At 47.4% G+C, this 4,601-nt stretch overlaps 1 protein-coding gene and 1 pseudogene across 1 annotated transcript in view; both read left to right on the top strand.

Moving 5' to 3' along the window:
• Window positions 1-1,790: 1,790 nt before the first annotated feature.
• Window positions 1,791-4,601, top strand: part of Fam181a (family with sequence similarity 181 member A) — a 12,970-nt gene continuing 10,159 nt past the window's right edge. The window contains exons 1-2 of the mRNA XM_023719689.1: window positions 1,791-1,869; window positions 1,983-2,060. The gene's annotated coding sequence lies outside the window, so the exon portion shown is untranslated. The remainder of the gene's footprint in view (window positions 1,870-1,982; window positions 2,061-4,601) is intronic.
• On the top strand, window positions 3,749-4,600 carry LOC105742740 (annotated as a pseudogene).

The raw sequence follows: 4,601 nt of genomic DNA, 5'->3' as shown, positions 1-4,601 counted from the left end.
AAAAGAAAGACAGGGGAAGAGTGATTTGGGGACTTCACTGGTGTCTTCCAGGCCTCTGCTAATTAGTATTTAAGATAAAATTAATTTTACTTATTTTAAAACTGATTAAATTAATATTCTAGGACATGTTAATGAATGAACACTAACTGAATTTCATTAATTACTACTGAAAATAAGCCCTGTAGTTATCTCATGGATGTCTCTGTTACATGGCAGTGAGCTTGGTGTGTTGAAAGTATTATTCTGTGAAACACAGGTATTTAAAATGCCTCTGTTTCTGCACCTCTGGTGTACAATGTGTGGGGTTTTAAAAATCTTTTTCAAATGAGAACCTTGTAAAATGGAGATGGCGCTGGAAAGAGTTGGCAGGAAATCTGCCAGGGACTCAGTTCTGTGACAAGAGAAACTGAGGTAGAGGCCAGAGGTGTAGGGACAACCCCAGAGGTGTAGGGCCAACCCCTAGTAGTGTAAATATTCATTCATTGAGAATTTCTCTATGAGCACCTATTATGTGTGAAACCCTATTCTCTGTCCCAGGGTACAGCACTCAGCAAGAATCCAAGTCAATGGACAGATGTAGCTGTAGTTAATAAAACTTTATAGGTGGCCAGGGAGATGACTCAGTGGAATAAGTGCTTCCCTGGCAAGCGCAAGGGCCCTGAGTTCAATCCCTGGTCCCGGAAAAAAAAAAAAAAAAAACTTTATTGACACAAATAAGTGGTGGGCTGTGGTTTGCTGAGTACTGGCCTAGGGGAAAAGAATGCCAGGAAGAGGGAACAGCAAGTGCAAAGGCCCCGGGGGCATAGTGTACCTAGTGGTGGAGCAGCAGCAACAAAAAAGGTGGGACCAGAAAGGGGAATGGTCAGGGCTTAAGGTCAGAGAAATAACCGAGGAGGAAACAGGAGAGAAGGAGGTGAGAGAAGAGGTCATGACCTGACTCTGTCCTGCGCAGACAGATGTGGGGGATCTTGATGGGGAGGATGTGGCAGAAACCCATACATCGGCTTCCCTGGACCAGTGCTGACCTCATGCCTGCCGTCACACTTCTGGCTCTGGGCAGAATTTGCTTGGCTCTCAAGCCCCAGACATGACCTGCACCCACCTAGCCCACGCTTGGGCTTCCTCCCCCAGCTCCTTTCTCTGCGCGCCCTGCCTCCTCCTGGGACCCCTCCACTCTAGCCCAAACTTACCCTCAGCCTGCTAAGAAGGGACCCTTGGGGCTGGGGGATTCCCCATCCAGGACTGCTACTTCTCCTTTGATTAGAAAGGTCACTGCCAGTCTCTTAAGGACACAGTGCCTTTGCGCTTGGGACTGGCTGTGGTCCAGCCCTTCAGCAGACTATGTGGGGCTCCATCTTCTGTTCCCCACCCCTTAGGTAGTCTTTATAACCTGGCCAGACCTGGGTCATCCTGGGGACCTATCTTCATCACTCTGATCCCCCAAACCCAGTAGAGTGACCAGAATTATGACCGTCTTACCAGAAGTTGCCCCTTCCTCTTTTTCCTCCCTTTGTACAAGGGATTGAAGCTGAAACTTTGTACGTTCAGGAATATGAACCTGGCCAAGCCACTTCCCTTCTCTGAGGTTCTGTTTAACTGGTTTAGATCTCAAGGATTGAGTTATGAGAACACCTTGCTTCATATTTATATTTCCCACTACCCATCCTCATCTACCCTGAGGTAGACATTACTAGACGATCAGAGCATTTAAACACTGAGCCAAGGGAAGGGGCTCGGAATCCTGCCAGAAGGCACCTGCCAGCCACTGCCAATCAAACCTGAGTTGGCAGTTGAGATTAAACGGACTTTCATTCCTGGCCAGCACCGTGGTAGAGACTCATCAGACCACCATTGAAGTGCACAGCTGAGGTGATGTTGGGAAAGGGTGCTACAGGGAGGGCAGTGGCATGAATGTGGGGCCGCAGTCCACTTGGGTCACACAGTGTAGGGCACAAGAACATAACTTGTTTCTGTCACACTAGCCTTCTTCACAGGGAGGAGACGTACCCAGCATGGCTTCGCCGGGCAGCTTTTAGATCCATCCCAGCAGAGAAGCAAAGGTGAGGTAAAGGCTCCGATGTGCAGGAGCACTACGTTTGTTTCTTTTCACCTGCTAGTTCAGGGTGAGGATCAGACCCAGAGCTCCCTGGCTGTGAAGACAAATCATAAAACAGACATGACCAGCTTGGGTTGGATGCCAGCTTCACTCCTTGGGCAAGGCATTTCATCCATGCCTCAGTGACCTTGCTTATAGAGCAGGGATCAAATAAATACCCATCTCTTTATGAAGGACTTTGTTATGGGTTGCTCAGCATAGTAACCAGATCAAAGACCAAATCTGAAGTGTTTTTTATTTGTTTGTTTTGTTTTGTTTTGTTTTGTTTTTGCGAAACCAGGAATTGAACTCAGGCTCTTGCATTTGCCAGGGTAGTGCTTATTCTACTGAGCCATCTCCCCAGCCCAAAGACCAAATTTGAATAGCACTGTTTATTACTGAGCTCAGGGTCGTCAGCCAGCTCTCACGCTGGAGAAGACTGACTACAAAAGCAGGTAGCAGGGGGGTATTTATAACAAAAATCACATCCTGTTTGGTAAGTGAATTTGTTATTTAGTACAGAAAACTACATTCATTTGACACAGCTGCAAACTGTTTGTAACTAAAGGGTCTTTTACAGTTAGCAATAAGCACATAGTTTTACAAGGTACGTCTTAAGCTGACTATGTTTATAGGAGATGGTTAGGGAGGGAGTTTGCTTCAGCTTGCTGCCTTGATAAGAAACAGTTATTCACTGCTAAACAGCCTTGAGCTGGGAGTGAGAACTCAGTCCTTAGAGTAGATAACAGGAAACACAAGGTTTCTCCTAACAATTTCCCACAGTTAAAACACAAAATTCAGTTAACCCATTATAGACTTGATGCATACAGAGTTTGGGGAGTGCTACTCAGGGCCTGATAAGAGGCTTGTAGACTATTTAGTAGGCTGGTAGCCTAGTTGTCTTCATTCCCTCACTATTCTCAGACCCTCAAAGTATATCCTACTCATTCTAAGTGCTCATTACATGCTTTTGAACAGATCCAAACAATTGAACATTACTGACTTCCTCTCCACACTCTCATATGACTTTTCTTAGCCCCACTTCACAGAGGAGAAGACTGAGGCTCAGTGAGACCTCAGGGGATAGGAAGGGACAGCCACTTCCTACCTAGACTATGCCCAGAACCAGGTCTCTTCCCATTCCCCTGTCTTTCTTGGGGTCTTCACTCAGCCCATCTTCTTAATATACTCCAGCTTTATCCACTCTTTCATCCATGAGCAGAAGACAGGGAGCAGAGACAAAAGTGGACAGAACTGACAAGAGAAAGAGACGAATCCATAGTTAAAGTTGGGGGCTTCAGCTGTCTTTTCTCAGCAATTGACTGAGCTAAAAAACAAAATCAAGAATGTAGAATTGCTGAACACCACCAGCAACCAGTGAGCTGTATCTGATGTCTAAGAACTCTCCAGCCAACAGCAGGATGCGCATTCCTGCCTGGTACCCAAGGAACACTGGCCAGAGTAGACCACACTCTAGGGGAAAGAGCACACTTTAGCAAATCTAGAAAGCTAAAAAAAAAAAATCTAAAAATCTATGAATTCTCTGACTAATCATACAAATAAGCTAGACAAAAAAATATCAGAAAGATAGCCTGGTTAGAGGAAAAGCGAGAGGGTGACAGACATTGAGAGAATGAGGAGGAAGGAGAGAAAATGGCATCCACGGATTATAGTACCTACAGCCAAGCTGCAGCCCAGCAGGGCTACAGTGCTTACATAGCGCAGCCAACTCAAGGATATGCGCAGACCACCCAAGCTTATGGGCAACAAAGCTGTGGAACCTATGGACAGCCTACTGATGTCAGCTATACCCAAGCTCAGACCACTGCCACCTATGGGCAGCCTGCATATGCAGCTTCTTAGGGAAAGCCTCCCACTGGTTCTACCACTCCAGCTGCCCCCCAGGCATATAGCCAACCTGTCCAGGGGTGTGGCACTGGTGCTTATGATGCCACCACTGCTGCAGTCACCACCACCCAGGCTTCTTATGCAGCTCAGTCTGCATATGGCACTCAGCCTGCTTACCCAGCCTATGGGCAGCAGCCAGCAGCTACTGTACCCGCAAGACCACAGGATGGCAACAAGCCTACTGAGACTAGCCAACATCAGTCTAGCACAGAGGGTTATATCCAGCCCAGCCTAGGCTATGGACAGAGTAACTACAGCTATCCCCAGGTTCCTGGAAGCTACCTGATGTAGCCAGTCACCGCACCTCCATCCTATCCTCTTACCAGCTATTCTACACAGTCGACTAGTTATGATCAGAGCAGTTACTCTCAGAAGAACACCTACGGGCAGCCGAGCAGCTACAGACAGCAGAGTAGCTTTGGTCAACAAAGCAGCTATGGGCAGCAGCCTCCCACTAGTTATCCCCCCCAGACTGGATCCTACAGCCAGGCTCCAAGTCAATATAGCCATCAGACCAGCAGCTACGGGCAGCAGAGTTCATTCCGACAGGACCACCCCAGTAGCATGGGTGTTTATGGGCAGGAGTCTGGAGGATTTT

Source organism: Octodon degus, unplaced genomic scaffold (genome assembly GCF_000260255.1).
Source record: "Octodon degus isolate 3935 unplaced genomic scaffold, OctDeg1.0 scaffold00070, whole genome shotgun sequence".
Classification (NCBI taxonomy): domain Eukaryota; kingdom Metazoa; phylum Chordata; class Mammalia; order Rodentia; family Octodontidae; genus Octodon; species Octodon degus.
This window is presented reverse-complemented; position numbering and strand designations above follow the sequence as displayed.